The 22,041-nt window shown below is 39.3% G+C and overlaps 1 long non-coding RNA gene across 1 annotated transcript; it reads left to right on the top strand.

Moving 5' to 3' along the window:
- Window positions 1-29: 29 nt before the first annotated feature.
- LOC120323668 lies at window positions 30-20,078 on the top strand. Its single transcript, XR_005564343.1, has 3 exons — window positions 30-706; window positions 18,104-18,270; window positions 19,991-20,078. It is a non-coding gene; the product is annotated as an uncharacterized LOC120323668 (long non-coding RNA).
- Window positions 20,079-22,041: the final 1,963 nt, after the last annotated feature.

Raw genomic sequence — 22,041 nt, 5'->3', positions numbered from 1 at the left:
CTGTAATCCTTAAAGAAATTATTACTTTCTGGATATCAAGAATACGACCAAGTGTGAGAGACTGAAATGCTGTTAATGTCTTAAACATTGTCAAAATCACAGAAAGACTTTTTGTCAAACTGCAAAGAAGCAACTGCCCATCTGTGACCACCAAAGCACTCACCTCTCTCCCAGATATGCCTCCTGACTGGAATTTGGACTGTAACTGGGGACTTGAGATAAGACTATTGTCCAATTCTCTCAGATCTGAGGAGAAGTAAACAAGGCTCAGGGAAGAAGAATGTATCTCTGTTAAGAATCAGCCCTAGCTGGCCCCAGCAGGTGGAGGAGGAGAAGGGTTTTTAGTGTGTGATGGCAAAATCTCTCCACACAAAAGCAATAACTCCGCCTCCGGCAAGGCCACATACACAAGGGGCATTCACATGAGAGGCAGCTGAGAAGGGGTCATAAATCATCAAAGACCCCCAAAGTGCCCTCCGACTCATTCCTAAGACCTTCTGGCACCAGAGGACTGCAGGTGATCCAAGTGATGCAACAAATACGAGCCTATCGCAAGAAACTGTAAAGCTTCCCCCCAAAAAAGGGAGGTACCTGGGCATTTCCTGAACATGTATTAATCCATTGGACTCAATGTTTTATGGGTCCCTCACCATCAAGGATACTAGAAGAGGAGGACCCACGAGACGCCATTCGGTTCCATGGAGTGGTGATACATTTCTATTTCATCTCTCCCTGTCACTCTCATTCTTCCCTACTCTCTCCTTTTTCCAATTCCTTTTTTTCTCTCTCTGCCTCACATTCATATTGAAGGGAATGATCCTGCAGGATTAGAGGCCCAGCTATTGCCTTTATCAGGGAGCAGCAAGGACTTGCTGCTTTTTAAGGACAGGCAGGGCCCTCTCTGTCAAGGGCACAATGTCACAGCAATTGAGCAGCAAAGAGCAGAGAAGGTTGACAACAGTGATCAGAGTCAGATATGGTCCACTCTGCCAGGTGCATCTCTAGTGACAAGGCAGGGCTGAGGTCAAGGCAGAAATTCAAGTCTGGGAGAGGATCAGGGTTGAAATCAGACTGAAAAATTCATGGTTCATAGTTTTAGACAAAGCACCTCAGCTCCACCTCCAGATTATCTGTTGTGACAAGCACTGCCCCCTCTACCATAGAAATATTAAATGTGTAAAAAATAATTTATTCACTGGAAATTAGGTCCTTGCTGGCATCATAATTCTAGACTGATATACCTGGAAGACACAAGAGACTACAAATACAGTTCTGTGAAACATGAATGGGGCTAATTTTGAAGAAGTCTCACAGACTAGTACGAAGAAATAGTTCTCTAGCAGTCCAACATACATGATGGAATAGTTGATTAGTAGAAAAGAGCAGGGAAACTGGTCATAGAGAGAGGAATGATTGCACAGAGCAGAAGCATGGTAAAAGAAAAATAACTACAGAGACAAAAACTGGTAAGAATTATTTTTGGAGTTTCATAATGCTAATAATTAACATTAAAATTAACATTAAAATGTTAATAACATTAAAATTAATATTGATGGGGAAAATTTACCACTATATATATATTATGATCATATTCCCTATCAGAAATCCCAATGCAAAATGTCTGCTGAAATATGGAATAATGTGGAAGAGACAAGGGGTTGACCTTGGTTGGCTGCTGAGTGCCCACTGAGCCACTCTATTGCTCCCTTTCCTCAGGACAGGGGGAAAAAAGTACAATCAAAAGTTCATGGGGATGGCATAAGTATAGGGAGATCACTCAACAACTATCATCATGGGCAAAAGAGACTTGAATTAGGAAAATTAATTTAATTTATTGCCCATTAATCAGAGTACAATAATGAGGAAAAAAGAACAAATTCAAAAACACCTTTCCCCCACACTCCCTTCTTCCCTTGCTCAACTTCCTTTACTCCTGACTTTTCTACCTCTTACCCTAAGCAATGCAAGGAGATAGGGGATGGAGGTCATACCTGGTACATAACACTTTGTCTTTGCTGCTCCTTCCTTCTCACACTCTTCCCCTGCTTCAGTGTGGAGTCTCTCCCATGGGAGACAGTCATCCATGAACTTTTCCAACGTGATCCCTATCCTCAGGCTGCAATTCTTCACAAACTGGTCCAATGTGGGGACTCCCATGGGGTGTAGTCCTTCAAGAACAGGCTGCTCCAGTATGGGACCCCCATGGGATCACAGTACCTGCCAGAAAACATGCTCTAGAATGCATTCCTCTTTACTTGGGTCCTAACCTAACCTGACAGGAACCTGCTCCAGGACGAGCTTCCCACAGGGTCACTGCTTTCACCTGCCCCAGTGTGGAGTCCTCTAGGATCTGCAGGTCAATCTCTGCTCCCCTATGGACCTCCATCATCTGCAGCCAACCTCACCATGGTCTCGACTACGAGCTTCAGGGAAATCTCTGCTCTGGCACCTGGAGCACCTCCTCCCCCTCCTTCTTGGATGACCTTGGTGCCTGCAGGGCTGCTTCTCTCACATATTTTCACTCTTCTCTCCCACCTGCTGTTGTGCAATATTGTTTTCCCTTTCTTAAATATGTTATCCCAGAGACACTACCATTGTCACTGATGGGCTCACTCTTGGCCAATGGCAGGTCCATCTTGGAACAGGCTGGCATTGGCTGTCACACATGGGGAAGCTTCTGGTGTCTTCTCACAGAAACCACTCCTACTTGTCCCCTGCTAGCAGAACCTGTTCCCACAAACCCAATACTACTATGCAGACACTCACAAGTTAATATCAACATTTAGATATCCTAATTTCCAACTGAATTCTGTATTACGTGTTCATAACCAAGAACATAGCATGTTATATGAGGTCATCTAAAGCATTTCTCAAATGTTCTTGAAAGTAAAGTGTAAAATTTCATCTACAAGAAAATAAGACATTAATTTCAAATCTCACAGTAAGATGTTAGTGAAAGATGTGATTTCCACAGGTCTGTGGCTGTGAGAATGGTTAACACTCAACAGGCAGAAGCAAATCAAGCACGTGGGAAAAATCACAACTAGTGTAAGTCAATGCCCATTTAACATTGCACTATCATCTGGACCATACAGCTCATCAGTTCTGTGGGCGTAGGGATGTTTTAAAAAGCTTTCACACTACCTAGGTCTTAGTAGCTTACTCTGAGGCCTTCATTTCATTACCAATAAACAAGGCATTTGCCTTCCAAAAGCTTACTTCAACTGATCCAATACATATTCTGATTATGAATGAGTAGCATGCAGATATATTTGCAGATATATCTGCAAGCATCCAGATATAATAGCTTAGTGGTACTTGGGAAATATTGAATATAAATTATTATTTACATAATTACAGCATCCATGATTGCACTGCCTCATTGCTGAAGAGAACTTTAGGGATTTTCTTAATAAAACATAATTCATTTTCTTTCAGCACTGAAAAGCTGGGTATTCAAGTAGCATGAAGTCAGTACTGTAAATGTTATACAGTCAATAGTATGGGGGAAAAACACATTTCAGTTGATGAAAACAAACTTTAACTGTCATTTTCTACTTCGAGGTTAAGACAGAGGAAGACTTGTAATTTAAAAAGTCATCAAACCCTACCTGACACAATCATGATTGAAAAATCTTTGTTTACTCGTTTTCCAAGTCTTCTAAAAAACTAATGCTGAAGCTGAAATATACAATTAATTGAAAATTAATGAAGATTTTTCACAGTTCTGTCACTTGTTATTTTTACTCCTTTGCTCTTTCTTTTTTAGCTAATATTTTGCATAATATTATATCAACATGCTGGAAGTAAACAATACAATTCGTACTATTAGCATTCAAGGTATCTTCAATCTGGACCCCTTTGTACTCAACTAACTTTACTTCAAAGAATTTAAAAGCTGCAAGGAAAATATGTTCTTTGCCTCTCGCAGAGATGAGGTACATTATTAGAGAGATTAAGATCCAGAGAGAAGGATTTGGGTTAGTAAGTAGGATGAGGGTAAAATGTGGGTCTTTAAATTCAAGTTCAAATCATGGCTAGGCTTCGCGAACGAAGATTTGGGAAGGGGTCTACCCGTGTTTGTTACAAGCACGCTGGTGGCTAAAAAGGCCAATATGAGATAGACACATCCTACTGCAAAAGGCACAGCAGAAAGACTCCTTAGGTGGTAAATTCTGCAAGACACGATTCTTTCTGTGTTGTCTTTTCTCCTCGAGAGTGACCCTGCATGTGTACTCAAAGGAAGCAGCAGCGTTATAGATGGTGTGTCTCCAGACCTCCCAGTTGGAGGCCAGAGTAGACCAGTTATGTTGATCAATATGACCAAGGCTGAGATGTTGTTTCAGGGAGTCTTTGTATCTTTTTCCTGGCTCTCTGGGAAGGTCCCAGATGATTGGAGGTTGGCGAATGTCACCCCAATCCACAAAAAAGGCTGCAAGCAGGACCCTGGCAACTACAGGCCTGTCAGCCTGACCTCGGTGCCTGGCAGGGTTATGGAGCAGATCATCCTGAGTGCAATCACACAGCACCTTCAGGATGGACAAGGGATTAGACCCAGCCAGCACGGGTTTAGGAGGGGCAGGTCCTGTCTGACCAACCTGATCTCTTTTTACGATCAGGTGACCCACCTGGTGGATGAGGGGAAGGCTGTGGATGTGGTCTATCTAGACTTCAGCAAGGCCTTTGACACTGTCTCCCATAATATACTCCTGGAAAAGCTGGTAGCCCATGGCTTGGACAAGTGTACCCTCTCCTGGATTAGGAGCTGGCTGGAGGGTCGGGCCCAGAGAGTGCTGGTGAATGGAGCTGCATCCAGCTGGCAGCCGGTCACCAGTGGTGTTCCCCAGGGGTCTGTGTTGGGTCCAGTCCTGTTTAATATCTTTATTGATGATTTAGATGAGGGGATTGAGTCCATCATCAGCAAATTTGCTGATGACACCAAACTGGGAGGGAGTGTCGACCTGCTGGAAGGCAGGAGGGCTCTGCAGAGGGATCTGGATAGACTTGAGAGATGGGCTGATTCCAATGGGATGAAGTTCAATAAAGCCAAGTGCCGGGTCCTGCACTTTGGCCACAACAACCCCCTGCAGCGCTACAGGCTGGGCACAGAGTGGCTGGAAAGCAGCCAGGCAGAAAGGGACCTGGGGGTACTAATTGACAGGAAGCTCAACATGAGCCAACAGTGTGCCCAGGTGGCCAAGAAGGCCAATGGGATCTTGTCCTGTATCAAAAATAGCGTGGCCAGCAGGAGCAGGGAAGTGATCCTTCCCCTGTACTCTGCGTTGGTGAGGCCACACCTTGAGTATTGTGTTCAGTTCTGGGCCCCTCAGTTCAGAAAGGATATTGAGGTGCTGGAGCGGGTCCAGAGAAGAGCAACAAGGCTGGTGAAGGGACTGGAGCATAAGTCCTATGGGGAGAGGCTGAGGGAGCTGGGGTTGTTTAGCCTGGAGAAGAGGAGGCTCAGAGGTGACCTCATCACCGTCTATAACTACCTGAAGGGAAGTTCTAGCCAGGTGGGGGTTGGTCTCTTCTCTCAGGCACTCAGCAATAGGACAAGGGGGCACGGGCTTAAGCTCCGCCAGGGGAGATTTAAGTTGGATATCAGGAGAAAATTCTTTACAGAGAGAGTAATCAGGCATTGGAATGGGCTGCCCAGAGAGGTGGTGGATTCACCATCCCTGGAGATTTTTAAACGCAGATTGGACGTGGCACTGAGTGCCATGATCTAGTAAATGGACTGGATTTGGACCAAGGGTTGGACTCGATGATCTCGGAGGTCTTTTCCAACCCAATCGATTCTATGATTCTATTCTAAGATTCTATCTTTTCTTTGGGGCTCCTCTTTTGCGGCAGCTGGTGGCAAGTTCACCATAAAGCAAGATCTTAGGGAGGCAGTGGTCCTTCATCCTGGAGATGTGTCCTGCCCAACGCAGCTGTGTTCTCAGCAACATGACCTCAATACTTGTGACTGCTGCTTGTTCTACAACAGATGTATTGGTCACATAATCTGACTAGTGGATGTTTAGGATTGTATGGAGGCAGCATTGATGGAAACATTCTAAGAGACGCGGGTGGTGGCGGTAGATGACCCATGATTCGGATCCATATAACAGAATGGACAGCACAATGGCCCTGTAAACACCGATCTTTGTCCTTTTCTTCAAGTGTTTACTTTGCTAAACTCTTTTATGGAGTTTTCCAAAAGCACTATATGCCTTTGCTAACCTATTGTCTATCTCCCCGTCAATCTTACCATCCGAGGAGATGAGGCTACCTAGGTAATTAAACTGCTGGACTGATTTGAACTCTGATTGGACAATGGTGATGTGGGGATGATGGAAGACTTCCTGAGGTGCCGGTTGATAGAGAACTTCTGTCTTCTTTAAGCTGACTTCCAGCCCAAAAATCTCGGCAGCATCTGCAAAGCAGGATGTTAAACGCTGCAGAGTTGCTTCTGTGTGAGCGACAAGGGCGGCGTCATCAGCTTAAAGCAGCTCCTGGACAAGATGGTTTAAGGTCTTAGTGTGGGCCTTCAGTCGCCTTAGGTTGAAAAGGCTTCCATCAGTACGGTATCGAATGTAGATACCGTCCTGATCATCGAGGCCTGCCATGGCCCTTTGGAGCATCATGCTGAAAAAGACTGTGAATAGGGTTGGTGCAAGAAGGCAGCCTTGTTTCACACCATTAGTTATTAGAAAGGGCTCAGAAAGTGCATTGCCGTATCTGACTTGGCCACGCTGGTCCTCATGAAGTGAGATGATCATTTTAAGGAACTTGGGGGGACATCCTAAACGCTCCAAAATCTGCCATAGACATTTTCTGCTCACAGTATTGAAGGACTTGGTGAGATCAACAAAGGTTACATAGAGACTTTTATTCTGTTCCCTACACTTGTCTTGTAGTTGTCTGAGAACAAATACCATGTCTGCGGTACTCCTGTTGGTTCTGAAATCACATTGGCTTTCAGACAGAACTTCTTCTGCTATAACAGGTATTAGTCTGTTCAAAAGTATTCTTGTTAATAATTCATAAAATATCTCTACTTTGAATACAGCTTTATGGCAATGATGTCTGCACTCTGTGCAGCTTCTTGCTCTGAGGCTTATGGTGTCTCCTCACTGTGTTCTTCCTGTTATCAACCAATTAACAGTAGAAATATTACAAATATGAAGCAGGGGGAAAAAAAACCCAAACCAGTACTGAGAAGCTGTATCTGTCCCCCCACAGACCAACAACACAACTAGTGGGCCGTAGAACCTTCCTCCCAGTTCCTCTTTTTCAGACTCTAATTATGTGCTTCTGTCTGCACAATAGCACAGCTATCACAGGGTGAATGATGCCATCCCATATGGTGCTCTGTGGCCTGGTACTAAGATACTCTGTTGGTGTTAGGGCTTCTAGATGTATGTAAGGCAAGATTTGCCCTTTGTGGAGCCATGTTATCTTTCTTTAATTACCACCCTGTCCTCCATGTGCCTTAGCATAACTTCTAAGAGGATCTGTTCCATGATCCTTCTAGGCAAAGGGCAGGTAGTTCCCTGGGTCCTCCTTTCTACCCTTTTAGAAAACAGGTGCAACGTTTTCCATTTTTTAGTCACTGTTGACTTAACCTGACTGCCATGGCTTTTCACTTATTCATCAATGACATGGACAGTGAGATAGAGTGCGCACTCGGCAAATCTGTAGGTGACACCAAGTTGAGTGACACAGTTGACATGCCCAAAGGACAGCATGCAATCCAGAGAGACCTGGGCAAGCTCAAAAATGGGCCCATGAGAACCTCATGAGGGTCAACAAGGCTTAGTGCAAGGTCTTGCATGTAAATTGGGGTAATCCCTGATATGCATACAAGACGGGAGATAAAGGGATTGAGAGCAACCCTGACAAGAAGGACCTGGGGATACTGGTGGATGAAAAGCTGGACATGATTTGGGAATGTGCACTTGCACTCAGAAAGCCAATTGTACGCTGAACTGCATCAGGAGTGGCCAGCAGGTCGAGGGATTGCTGCATCCAGTTCTGTCATCCTCCACATAAGAAGGATGTGGTCCTGTTGGAGCAAGTCCTGAAAAGGTCCACAAAGATAATCAGAAGACTGTGACACCTCTCCTGAGGAAAGGCTGAGAGAGTTGGGGCTGTTCAGCATGGAGAAGAGAAGGTTTTGGGGAGACCTTCTAGCAGCCTAGAATACCTAAAGGATTTTTAGTAGGGCTAGAGGTAATGGTTTTAAACTAAAAGAAGGTAGATTTGAACTAGATATAGGAAGATATTTTTTTAAATGAAGCTGGTGAGACACTGGAATAGGTAACCCAGAGAACTAGTGGATGCCTCATTCCTGGAATCATTCAAGGTCATGTTGGATGGGGCTTTGTGAGCAACATGATCCAGCTGAGGATATCCCTGCCCGTGGCAGGGGGTTGGACCAGATGATTTTTAAAGGTCCCTTCCAATGTAAACTATGCTATGATTCTATTATTTACTTGAAAACTTTAAAGTATTGATATTTTTCATTAATACTTAGAGACATACTATATATTTTAAAACTTTCTGACCTCAGACATGACAGTGTTTCAAGACCCTATAAAATTTTTTGAAAAAGAACTTTATTGTACTTCAAAACATATTAGCTATTAAGTATAAATGCAATGAACTGGAAAAAAAGAAGAACAAATATTTTCAATTAACTTAAAATATCATTATGTAGAAGGGCTTAGGAAAATCTCATCCTACTGAAAAAGTGGGTTGAAATTAAATTATTTCTGCATTTTTTCTATCAACATTATAATTCCTGTCTTCAAATGTCATTATCATTGATGCCAACTTATTACAGTTCACGAATTATGTTTCTACAGGTATCTCTCCATTCAGTTTTAATGTTATGGGAATTCTTGGTACTGTCCTAACTGATATCAACAATAGAAAGGTTCAATGAGCTCTATATGAATCTATTTTTGAAGTATATTTGGCAGGTGAATAATCTAAAGCTTGGATCTTGATTGGTTGAGTTGTATTCTCGCTGTCCATATATAATGCAGACTTGAACCCAGCTGTGATCAGCAATCAGTGTATTGCATATTTTTTATTTCAAATGACTTACCATGTCTAACTAAATGAAAACATAAGCAAGCAAACATGGTATTTTCTTGCACTATATTCTCTGTAAAATACTTTGTAAATGTCGATTCATTCCCAGCTAACTACACACAGGAAAAAAGCCCAAAACTCGATCATTGACTTTCATATGCTCCTTTACAAAACAAAAACAAAAAATAAAAAGATAAGAAATAAAAGCCAAATTTATTAGAATTATTATGGTGAATAACCAATAATGCTGTTGATTCCTGTAAACATATTTTCAGAGTTATTTGAATATTTCATACCTGCTATTTGAATACATCAGTACACTGCACAAAGTTTGATCTAAGGGCACTTCAAATTCTTACTTCCCTGCAATATAATAAGAAACACTTGAGGAATTCTATTGGAAACCATCTGGCAGCAAATAAGCAGGAAAAATTAAAAAGCCTATTTTCGGTCCTGAGTCCCCTTTTAGTGTCTGCTCTCTCTTTATGTTGTTCACCCAGCTGCCAAGTGGAACAAAATGTACTGCTGCTATTCTGGGGTTCCAAACAGCATGTTTAGGAGGACAGATAACATAATTCAAGATTCAGCAGCTGAAGTTTTTTGGAAATTTTAAGGTACATAACCCTTTACCTTGTAATAATCTCTCACACCTTGGTCAAAAAAGTATAAAAAAAATTGTTTGGAAATACTAAGTATTTCAGTTCCTGAATAGAATTATTAACAGCTTAAAGTAATTTCAAGATTGAAAACACAAGGCCTAATGAGGAAATTAAAAAAAAAAAAAAATAACCCATCATAGCTTTACAGAGGATTTAAAAGAGAAATGAAGTTTGTGACAGAACTGGCATTGTTGTTTGATAAGACATCAAGCTTACCCTACAAGAAAATTTAGAAAGAGTATTTTAGGGAAAGAGGCATCTCAGAAGCAGCAAGTCCATATTGTTTTGGAATACTGCAAGTCTGGAAATACATAGTCACTTTTCAGATATTACTTCTATTTTGAGATATACATCTATGCAAGACCCAAACTTATCTTTTTCACCCTCCAGCTCTTGTACTTATCATCCCAAGAAATAGCAAACTTCAGGAAAACTTAGTCTTTCTATTTACATCGCAAAATTTTCCACGAGGAGAAGCAGGTGAGTGTGGATCTTGCAGAACATTCCTGAGTTCTGAGCAAATTATATCAGTACTTTGCCTACGTTAGTAAATAAGGTCAGCTGGGATCCCTCTGAAGGCAGGTAGCACACGATAGCACCAGTCTACATGATTAAACTCTCTCCTGTCCTCCAAGTATAGTGGCCTTGTGCTGACCGTCCATGGAAAGCAGACCTTGGCCAGTGCTATCGAAAGTGGTACCTTGGCTTTGTATAGTATGAGGTGGCCCGGGCCAAAACCATACTGGCATGTTAAAACAGTGTAGCTGTAGCTAATCGCAATACTTGGTCTGATTTAGTTTTCAAAGTACAGGCTGTGAGTTCATCTGAGTCTGAGACAATGAAGCCAGCATCCTGAAAGAATGGGAGAGCTCACAAAATGAATAAGACCACCATACAAAACCTGGCAAGAAGCCTTCTCAGATTTGTAAGATTTGTCTGGAGTAGCTAAACTGCTTTCAGACTCAAGAGTTATTTCTGTACAAGTCAAGTAACAGGACTAGAGAACATTCCCAATGACTGGATTGAAATAATAGACTTTCATCAGCCAAATAAACTTCTTGTTCACTCTCTGGGTTTGGATGATCCAGCTTTTTCTGCTTCAGAACAAATGCCTTACTTCTTATGGACACAAGCTAGGCACCATCTTGGCCTTTGCAGTTATCAGTCCCCAGATGTCTTTCCTTAGCACCATGGACATAGTATGGCCACAACTGTACAGCATACTTCTCGACCTAATCAAGTCTTCCAGACCTGAACATAGAGCCCACTACAGTGCGTCCGCATCTGTGGCTCTGCAAAACTGTTACTTCAATAAATCACCAGTAAATTAGTAATGGTGCTGATTGTGTTTTTTATTCATTTCAGTTTAATATAATGATAAAGACATTATACATGGCTCTAGGTGGTCTAATATTTAATTATACACTAAATATGACTAAATTACACTTTATCATCATTGAATTCAGTTCCCAAAGCAGGCAAGCACCTACTGTCTTTGTGTATCTCCTAACCACATTCCATTTTCTCCAGAGTAAAAATGCAGCTGTTGCAGAAAGTACTCTGACTAAAATCTGAGCATCTAGGAAACACTGCAGACAATGTTCAGATGGGTGCATGCTTTTCCTTTATAATGAGTGGCAGCAAAAGTGCCACAGTGTCTCATGTGGATTGGTCCCAAACCATGTAAGGTTTTATAGACCATAATTAGTACCTTAAATTTCAGTAGGTCGTCTAATGCATCAGAGTTCCACAGATACCCTGCTGTGTGAGAATCTCCAAATCCTGAATAATTTCAATATCTCTCATTCAGAAGATATTGTACAACCCTCTTATGAAATTACCAAAGTAGAAGAATGATTTGCCTCTGAAATTAAAATTCAGGACAAAAAACTATACAAAAGAAAAATATTTTATGGCAATTAAACTTGTAAGGGATAGATGATATTTTAATGAGATCTCAGGTTTGGCTGTGGTTGAGTTCTCTAGCATTTGACTTTGTCCTCTACGCAATTCCAGTTTCAAATGGAAGCATCAGACTATGTGATAGTACATTTGCTTAAATATTAAACCACTTAGAGGCTTACATAATGTGTAAATTTGACATTTTAATTGTCTGATATTATTTATAACTGCTGCTGTCTTACTGTAGAACCAGCCTATTCTCATAGGTATGTAGTAAGTAGACAAAAGGTAGTCGATAAAAGTTGTGAAAGGGAAAATTTTTAGAAGATATTAGAAGAAATTTTCTCACAATGAAAGTAGTCAAATACTGGAATAGCTTGCCCAGAATAGATATGAATTTTCTTATAGAACATTCCCTTGTGAAACCTGGTCTCATATGGCCTTGATTTGGAAAAAGAGAAAGATCAAGTAGCCACTAGAGGTCCATTCCAACCTAAAGTAGTCTAGGATTCTGTGATTTAATTTTTTTTTACAGGGGTTTTTAATATGACATATGTGGAAATTAATTATAAGTGGAAAATCACAATAAATCAGTAGAAGAAAACCAGCAATAAATACATAATTGTTACTTGTAAAACCTTCCAATAACTTCAAAATATGGTGGAGTCACAGCTAGCCATGGGACTATGATAGATTGACTAAATCACTCAGCAAGGTGGAATCATGAATTATATGAAAGAATATGAATCTAGAAGTAAGGAATGTAAGTCTCTTAGGTAAAGGAGGGTTGTGCTCTGTAATTCAGTTTCTCTGGAAAGGACCCATGATACCTACATATGTGCCAAATAATAAGGTAATAATGAATTGCCAGGAAAATGATTCTCAGATATACAAACAGTGAACTACCAAATGTAAGCAGAGCTGAAGAGATGTCATTACTAATGAGATATTAATGGAATACAGAACACACTTTTCAAGTAGGATTTTGACAAATTGTAGAGAACTTCAAAAAGAATTACCATAAAAGTTAAAATGAAATTTTCAATCATTTGGGGGGAAAGTTTAAAAAGAAAACATTTTAATAATTTTTCTCAAAAAATTATTTTAATCAATTTTTCATCTAAAAATGGTTCTGCCTTAAAGAACAATGTGATAGGAAGTTTTATGCTGTGGTCTATCATATTTCGATTTTCTGACTTTATATGGGTTAAAGCTATATAAATTCCAGTCCTTATATACTTTTCGGCAAAGGAGTAACAGCTGATTGTATATACATGAAAATCTACCAAATTTCAGTAAAAATTTCTTTTTCATTTATATGACTCCACTTTCTTCTTGATTGTGTCTTATGTCAGTGCTCTGTGCTTAGGCGAAATTCTTTACATTCTAAAATATGTGAACAATTTGAACAAAACAAAACGAAGTAAACATTTCTGTAAGAGAAGACAATAATTTTGATGTAACAATATTTTTTTCTCCATTTATAAGGACTGTTAAAGTGGTTGCTCTTATGCAGACACTGTGCTGCAGAACCTTTGAGTGCAGCATCTTTTAATGGGGGCAGCACCCATGAGAACAGCAATCAGGAGCAGCAATTTCTGTAAACACCTTCAGCACTTAGCTTGCATGTGATTTTAGATTCACTGTAGGATGGCAGAGCTCCAATGGTTTCATTAGTCAGGACTTTGAAACCAGAGCCCATATTTATTTTATTATCTCTGTTTTTTCCACCTTCAATCAGCAAATCATAAACACTTCATAATCACTTCTGCCTTGTGCAATCCATGAGACACACATGACTGTCTCTATTAACATCCATAAATCCAATATCAGCCTGAACTTGAATTCGTTAAACTCACACTTGCATCTAACCCTTGAGCCTTGCACCAATCTTATGGATGTTTAAATAACACTGTGTGTCTTTACTTTTTCTCCAGCTGATAGCAAAAAATTTTGATTTTAGGCATTATGGCAGGTAAGGTGAAAGCAGTAATTCCAGAGAATTTAAAGGTACTAGAGAATATTCCAAAACAATGTTTTTCTTATATTCAGTAAATAATTCAAAATTCTCAATATTGCATAAATATATTTTAATCTCAATTATTGTTATAAGAAAAAGCATATTAACTCAAATTATTGTTGAGATATTATTAAACATTCCTTTAATGCAAAAGATCCTAGGGTCAGATCATTTTTCTTGTTTTATTGCCAACCAGCACAAATCTCCCATAATTTTATTTGCGTATCAATTAAAAGAGCATAAGCAAATAGGCAAGCACTTGCCCTGTCCTCCCTCCTTCCCATCTCAACTTTCATGTTTTTTACCATGGGCTGCACTCTGAGGAGCTGATGGGCAGCACAGGATGGTTTCTGTTGTTTATACATATCAGGTTTCTTGTTGCTCTGTTTTTAATGGGTTTTACTGCTTTATCCCTTAGTGTCTTTAACACAGTGTGAGTCAGCCATGGTCACAGCCTCTTGTGGGGCACTTTCAGCATGGAGTGCCCTCCTAAAAGCGTGTCTCTGGTCTGGTTAAAGATTTGGCCCCTAATGGTTCAGTTTCCTTCACCATTGCTTCATTTGCCTCAGGATGATGCCTACATCCACCTACAAATAGACAACCCACCTGCACACGGTATCACTCTATCTTTGCCTGAAGGGGATGACCATGGATTTTGAAACAACTGTATCTGCCAAACGAACCTTTGGCTGTTGCTAGTAGGAAACAGAGATCAGCAGCTTCCAGACAAGATGTTGCCCTCCATAAGCTTCCTCGGTGCTAGAGATGCAGCAGGAGTTACAGCAGAAGGAAAAATGGTCACAGCTATTGAGGTAGCTTCGGTTCATTAGCCTGGTTTCCCAGGAAACAGCTTATTTAATTGCTTCACGAAGAAGTTGTAAATTTCTGCTAATTTTAAACATTTTCAAAACTGTATATTGAGTCATTATAATAATGGAAAACCTTAGAAAAATATGAATACGCTGTGTTAAGTATTGAGATATTTCTTCATTGTCCAAGCTATGGATCCTTTAATTCTGCTTTGTATTCCTCTGAAACCAGTCCATTATGTTAATATTTCATACCTACATAGCTGGCAGCCATGGTAGCTGTCGGCTGATCTAGATGGAATATTTCCTTCTGCCAAAGTCATATAAGCGATATATTTGGTAGTGAAGTGAAGTCAGACAAGTCATGGAGTGCTTTTGACATGAAAGCCCAGAAGAACAACAAATGTCCAGGGACATTTCATTATGTTAGGTTTCAGGCAGCGGACAATGTTATTTCCTAAATCTTGAGGAAGTTATGTTAGGAAGAATAAATTTGAGAGAAACCTTCTTCTTTATGTCAAGTAGGAAGAACATAGCATACAAAATAAATGGTCCAAAAGACATGTAAGGCAGGAATCTCATGTTCTCTAATACATCTGCCAAAAGCTCCATAAATGTCTCAACAAATCAAACCCAGTTCTGTACATGAAAAGGAAGGCACTGATCAGCATTTTGAACAAATTAGAGGGATATTTATTTTTTTTTTTCTCTAGAGAAGATTACTAAAAGCAGACTGTGGGGACCAAAGCCTTGACTCAATGAAACCTGCTCTTTGGAAAGAGAATTCAGCTGAAATTTATTAGAGGTAAAACTAGTTATTAAATTGCACATGTACTCTTGCTATATATCTTCAGCTTTTAGACCTGATGACTGTTGCTGATGCTGCTCTTTGCTTAGGCTCTAATACATCAGTGTTATGCCTAGGGGCTGTTTTGACAATGAGGAAAAGAGATGACTTCTAAAAATTGAGAAAGTTGCTTATTCTGCTCAGGAGAAGGTAAAACACAGGAAGCCTAGCCACCTCTGCATTCTCTCCAGTTTTAATCATCCAGAACTCAATAGCATTTAGAGCTTATTTCTCATTTTAAAAGGGATCCAAATAGTAATCTCAAACCTACAATATTAACTGTTCCCATCTTGTTTAAAAGACCGTGTGGCCTGTTACGATTGCATCCAACAAGGACAGTAGGAAGTTTGTGTTACATGGTCCTGTGCTTGCACATAACAGCAGGAAGTAAGACTCTCAACCTTCTTTCTGGGATGCACCTTCAAATATCCTTCCCTAATTGTATTATTTTTCCACTACATACATTCAGACATAGGAAATACTTTCCATGAACATTCTTTAAAACATTTTAAGAATTCTCTGTTTTGCTGGTTATCAACATTTCTGAAGAGACCCTAGCACTGTGAAAAGAGTTGAAATAAGATTGCTACTATACATTATTAACCTGCTTATGCATGGAATGTGTACTGTGGACTGGAATTTAAAGAGATCACACAGAAGTGATTTGTGGAAGTAAGGTCTTCCATCTAAGCAAGTCATCTAGTTTCCACTTCACCAAAATTCCTATTTCACCTGACTTTACAAGTCTATAATGTAGCTTTCTCACCTGTGTAGAACACCATAACCTTCCAGTGTACTTATATGGAAAGAAATATTCATTCTCCTTACTTGTGTCTCTACTTTAGTGTTTGACAAATCACCTGAAGAAACATCCATTTATCCTTTTTGTCTACATAGAAAGCCCGGTGGAGAAGTAGACATGTATATATAACAACAAGATTTGCATAAGGAAAGATGAATCCAGCTTCTAAGCTCCCCCCAGGTTCAGTGATGAGAATTGCATGCATCCAGAAGGTGATTAATGTGGATATATACTTTTCCATAGTACAGTGTATTCTCTTAAGTGTCTTTCTCCATTACATAAACAAACATGTAAAAGTGTAGATGAAAACGTAGGGTTAAAGTTAGATGAGATGAAAACCACTTATGCAGTTATTTTCTAGTTCTTCTGGAACACATCTTCATCATATTCACAAGTGTGATGAACTTAAATATATTGTCCGTTTGCTGCCATATCAGTTTTGAAATCCTTGTCTCAAAGTAACAGCAGAAGAAGCAATCCTTTTTCTAGATGGTGATGCAGTGTAAACCAGGAAAGACTAGAGTTTGACTTGGTTGTGTATATATGGCATGACTCCAAGTACAGACTCAAGGTAAATTTGCACAGAAGAAGAATTCTCCCAGCACACTGAATTATGACTTAGAGAGTCCTAATAGATTACAAATCATACCTCTAAGTCATGGTAGATTTTCTTGTTTAGAGATAGTATTCATGCCATATTTTTCCTTTTCCTATGAAGTTTAAGAGCGGCTACCACTGTAAAATCCACAAATCTTGAGAATAAGAGCACTTTCTTTCACTCCCTTCCATCACAACCAGTAAGAAAGATCATGCAGACCAATTTTAGTTCTTGATGACAGCTGTGAAATCTTACTGAATGCTCAGAGGTGTAACTATGGAAATCATTTGGCTTGTAGGATCTTATTTTTTATTTTTAAACTTTTTTACACCTCCGTCTGAAATTGCCATCTCCTGGCTCCTGTTAGGCAGAGGATATGAAATTTTTCTAACCTATCATTTCATATCAGTAGAAATGATGATTGATAAGAAAACAGCACGCTGTCCATTAGAACCAAACTGAATTTGCAAGGATGCTAGTGAGATTATATAGTTATGTGTCCACATGTGCTCAGAGAAATATATATACATTTGAAATATATATACATATGCAACATGAATCAATGAACTTAAGGTTTTTGTGCAATTTAAATTAAAGCTCAGGATGAGATACATTTTATGTAGAAGAATGCTACTGCACCCAGCGTGGTAGACAAGGTGGATGCATTTATACAGGGAAATTAAAAGGGTCAACATTAAAAGCTAGGCAATTGACTGGTGATCTTTTCACCCCTTTGTTAACCTGCTCTCTCACACTCGTTTGCTTTGTGGAAATTAGCACTCTGCCAAATAGTGCCCAATGGATAATACATGACAGACCTCATTCCCAAAGGACAATTGGACACAGCTACTCTTCTTTGGGAGGACAGAGGCAGGAGCTTTGTGAACACACGATTGGCCATTCAACACAGTCTCACATCTACAGAGTTGACTCTGTCATGTGTTATTTAGTAATATGGATGTATCCAGATGGAGTCAGGCTGTGACACTTGGCAGCAGCAGAAGCCAGAGGCAATAGGACTGAAGTTTGAAGCAGAAGTAGCATTTCTGCAAAGATCTCTGCTAACACCAGGCAGCAGATTCATTTTTATATCAGAATCATAGAATCATGGATTCATAGAATGTTCTGGGTTGGAAGAGACCTAAAAGATCATTTACTTCCAACCCGTCTGCCATGGGCAGGGACACCTTCCACTAGACCAGATTGCTAAGAGCCCCATTCAACCTGACCTTAAACACAGAACATCCACAGTTTCTGTTCCAGTGCTTCACCACCCTCAAAATAAAGAATTTTTTCCTGATATCAAATCTAAACCTACTCTCTTTCCGCTTTCTTTGTCACTACAGGCTCTGGTAAACAGCTTCTCTCCATGTTTCTTGTAGGCTCCCTTCAGGTACTGGAAAGCCACAATTAGTTCCCCTGAAGCAAACTTGCTAGCCCCATTTAGCACTGTTTCTCTTCAGCAAGCATTGAGAAGAGGGCAAAAGAGGCTATAACTCAGTTGTTCTTTCCACCTGGGACCATTTACAACTGAGACTTTGAGTCACAGGTAAAGATTTTCTCAGTACTAGTATATCAAAGACTTCAACCATGACAGTGTGCAGAAAATCAAAATACAAGTCGCTAAGCTCAGGATTTTTTGACAATAATATTTACTTGTAAAGTGTTTCAGGTTTGTATTTACATTACAAGTTTCCATTCTGTCTTTGATGCACAGTAAGGCAGAAGGGATATAGGAGATTTAGGAACAAAAAGGTGATGAAGAGGACATTGATCCTAATGAACTTTTACTCTTAAAGAAGCATAGAGGGCTTAAATATGTACTTTTATTTGGGGGGGGGGGGGAAGAAGTTTTTAAGAGAGTGAATATTAAAAAACAACATTTATAAACTGTTAAAATAAGTACAGGATGTTTTCTTCCCAACCTAATTTTCTGCAACACCACGAGCTCAGTTGCTAAGTAATTAACAGAGCCAAAGAAAGAGAGAAAAAAAGAGAATCCTTTTTCTAAATTGTCTTTAAGTAGCACATATGGATATTAGATGGCAGCAGATCCGGTTATAATTGTTATTCTAGTATAATGTAACTCACACAGAAGGGAGCACCATGTAACTGTTATACAGTGAATTTGGATCTGAATGGCTTTATCTCACAATGCACATCTCCATTTATCCTGGTCTTTGTCTAAGATTCACATTGTTCTAATGTCCATGTTGTCGTGGTATTTAGACTTGACCTCTAGTTTGCCCTGAGAACTCCCGAGTACCAGCTTTCCTAATCAGGTCAACGGAGTACCTCCTCAGGTCAGTGGGATTCACCTCACTGCTTTGTCTACAGTTACAGGACAATTCAGTGATGAACTCAGGGATGAAATTCAGCCACTTCTTTCTCATTAGGATACTCTGAGCAGTTTCTTCTAAAAAACTGCTTTAATTTGTAAGCAGAGACAACATAGAAGCAAATAGCTAGTCTTTGTGGCTGTCTGCATTCAGAGATGTAACAAAAAAAATATCCTGATAGAAAACCAGCATTTAATATTTCAAATGAATGAGATATACTCTTCAGTATAAAAAAGATATTTAGATTTCAGCCTTATTCAAGTCCTTCATTGAAAGGTACCCATCCATCCTACTGTAAAATTGAGTAAGTCATTTATTATTACTGTAGTGAAACTGTTGGATCTTTAATTTCATCAGAATTACTAGGTTGCAGATATCTGACTACTTAATGACCTTGTATTTACTGAGAAAAGAAGTCCGCTGCTGAAATGACAGAGATGTAATGGCATGAATTCATTGTGGATAACAGAGCTATAGAAGAGCTTACCATATAATGTATGACTCAGATCTGACTACTTTTTGACATTCAACAGTAACACTACTAAACTATCACTTAAATAGATATCAACAGTTAATCACAAGTGACATAATGTTTATAAGGGGGAAAAAATTTCACTTCTCTGTGTGTTTTGCCTCAACACTGTGCAGGAAATAAGGAACAAAAAATGAGTGCCAGTTAAATAGCACCATTCTGCCTCATTCAAAATAAGTAGAGAGACATCAGGCAGTGCTAAAGCATAGTGGTAAAAAAAAGGCAAATGCGAAGGCGAAGGAGAAGGCGAAGGAGAAGGAGGAGTGGAACTGAATTTGTAATCGGAGTACCTTCCTTCTCCAGCCTCATATACACCCTTAAGTAGTTTAAACTAATAGCATTTTAAGAATTGGTTAATTTGTTAAATATCAAATATTTTTAAATTTTCTCTCTTTTAGGACCAGATGACTTCCAAAATGTAGGCTGTGCCAAGCCACTCATATCCTGGAAGTTTCTTTATATACAATAAAGCCTATGCAACACAAATGTGGAAAATCAGAATGGTATGCTTTACTGATCACTCCTCAATTTTCTTTTGAGACAAATAAAAGTTCTATGTTCATTTATGCTTGTATAGATCTTCCTCTTTAAGGGAAAAGCACATGAAAATTCAGTGCCGTAATGCTCCTCGTGTTCTAGGTAAATGTCTTTAAACACTGAGTGATGGGAAACAGATATTTTAAAAGATGCTCAGGGGAGCCATGGAAGTCTGTGGGTAATCCAGGAAGTAAATTCAGATCTACACACATTATATTTTGTTTGAAAGACCATCTATTTATGTCCATTTCTACTGCCCTACTCATCCATTTTACTCTTCCTTTCAGAAGAAGCTGAAAAAAAAGAGTAAAACCTAAGGCATGAAATTAACAGCCCTGTTGCCCAATCTGTCAACCATACTTCAGCAACCGGCCATGAACATCAACAGTTATGATCCAGGAGCCTGATCCAGAAGCAATTAGTCATAAACCCCGTTAGTCTCAAGAGAAATCTGACATAGAAAGATTAAAAAAAAAAAAAAGATATCTAGCTACTGACTTTAGCACTAGCCCAGGCAAGAAAAATGCCTAGTATTTCTAGTATTTCCAGTTGTAAAGACAGCCAGTGGTACAGACAGTACTTTTAAATACAGATACATGTGAAAAGGAGATACTTATATTTTGTTTGAGAAAAGGAGTGAAGGAGCAAAGATAAGTTTTGAGAACCAAACAAGGGAATAAAGGAAACGTAGTGGGTGCAAGCAATATTAATTTGCAAAGTTCAGGTTTTATACCTAAGGTTGAGAAAATAAGGTAAAATTCAGTAAAGAATGGGTCAGATGTTCAGGGGTCATACGCTATTTTTTTTCAGTATGAAATCCACAAATTAGACCGTATGAGCAATTATTAAGGGTACCAATCTGGAAGCTGCAAGATGCAGAAACACTTTTCCAACCCAAAAAGAAAATTTATTGAAGTGAGTCACTGCAACCTGTTTCATCTGTGGGCAAATGTTGATGTTTTAATGGCAACCCCTTCGAAAAGAAAAGGAAGGGACTTATAAACCAAGTAATATATGAGTATTTAGATTACTGCAGAAGTAATCTAAAGCACCAAATATGTTTTCTCTACATTATGCAGTGTGTTTTGATTTACAAATTCTTTTTGCTGACTTCAGTAACTTGTGTCCAGTGTAAGTAATTACAATAGGTTCTCTTATGCCACTGATGCATGGATATTCTGTCAACTGCATGGTTATTCTGTCTGTATGCTTTGAGCTTACTATATTTCAATTTTTTAAATGCAACTTGTTGAAAACATATGGTTTGTTGTCTCAGGGAAAGATTCCCAGTACTCATTTGAAACCATCTTTGAAAACACTATCAAGTATTACTTCTCTTGATACCGTGGGACATATTTGTAGGTGTAAATTCTGGGCCTGCCTGCTGCCTGTTGATAAGCTAGATACCACATATACTTTGTGACTATGTCAGTATTTGCCACAAGCAAAATGATGTTCATCCTCTGGTTCTTATGGGTTGTAATGTGAAGTGAGAGCAGAGATAACACAGGAAGGCATTGTACAGCGTTAAGGTCATGGAGTCTGAATAAATATTAGCTCAGGCCCACTGGAATTTCATTTAATGTTTTTCTAATCTCTTTCCTTTCTTTTGGGATTTCAGATGTTCATACACATGTGAATTATGAAATGTCAGCTGAAAACAGAGCTTACATTCTTAAACGTTACAGATGCAGAATGACAAACTAGAAATATAAGAGAACATTAGAAGGTGTAAATTACCAAGTGTAAATTTTATCAATTTATTATGAGGCATCATACTTAATGATACATATCTGCTGATACCAAGAGACATCTTGAACAACTTTGCCTTCCTCTCTGAAGTCCCCTGGAGAGCAGCCTTTTTCAGCAGAAGGTCAGGAAGGAAAGTACGGCCTTTAGCTTCCTGCTAATT

This window comes from Pipra filicauda, unplaced genomic scaffold, assembly GCF_003945595.2.
Source record: "Pipra filicauda isolate LSUMZ 115617 unplaced genomic scaffold, ASM394559v2 scaffold30_size5312502_pilon, whole genome shotgun sequence".
Taxonomy (NCBI): Eukaryota; Metazoa; Chordata; class Aves; order Passeriformes; family Pipridae; genus Pipra; species Pipra filicauda.
This window is presented reverse-complemented; position numbering and strand designations above follow the sequence as displayed.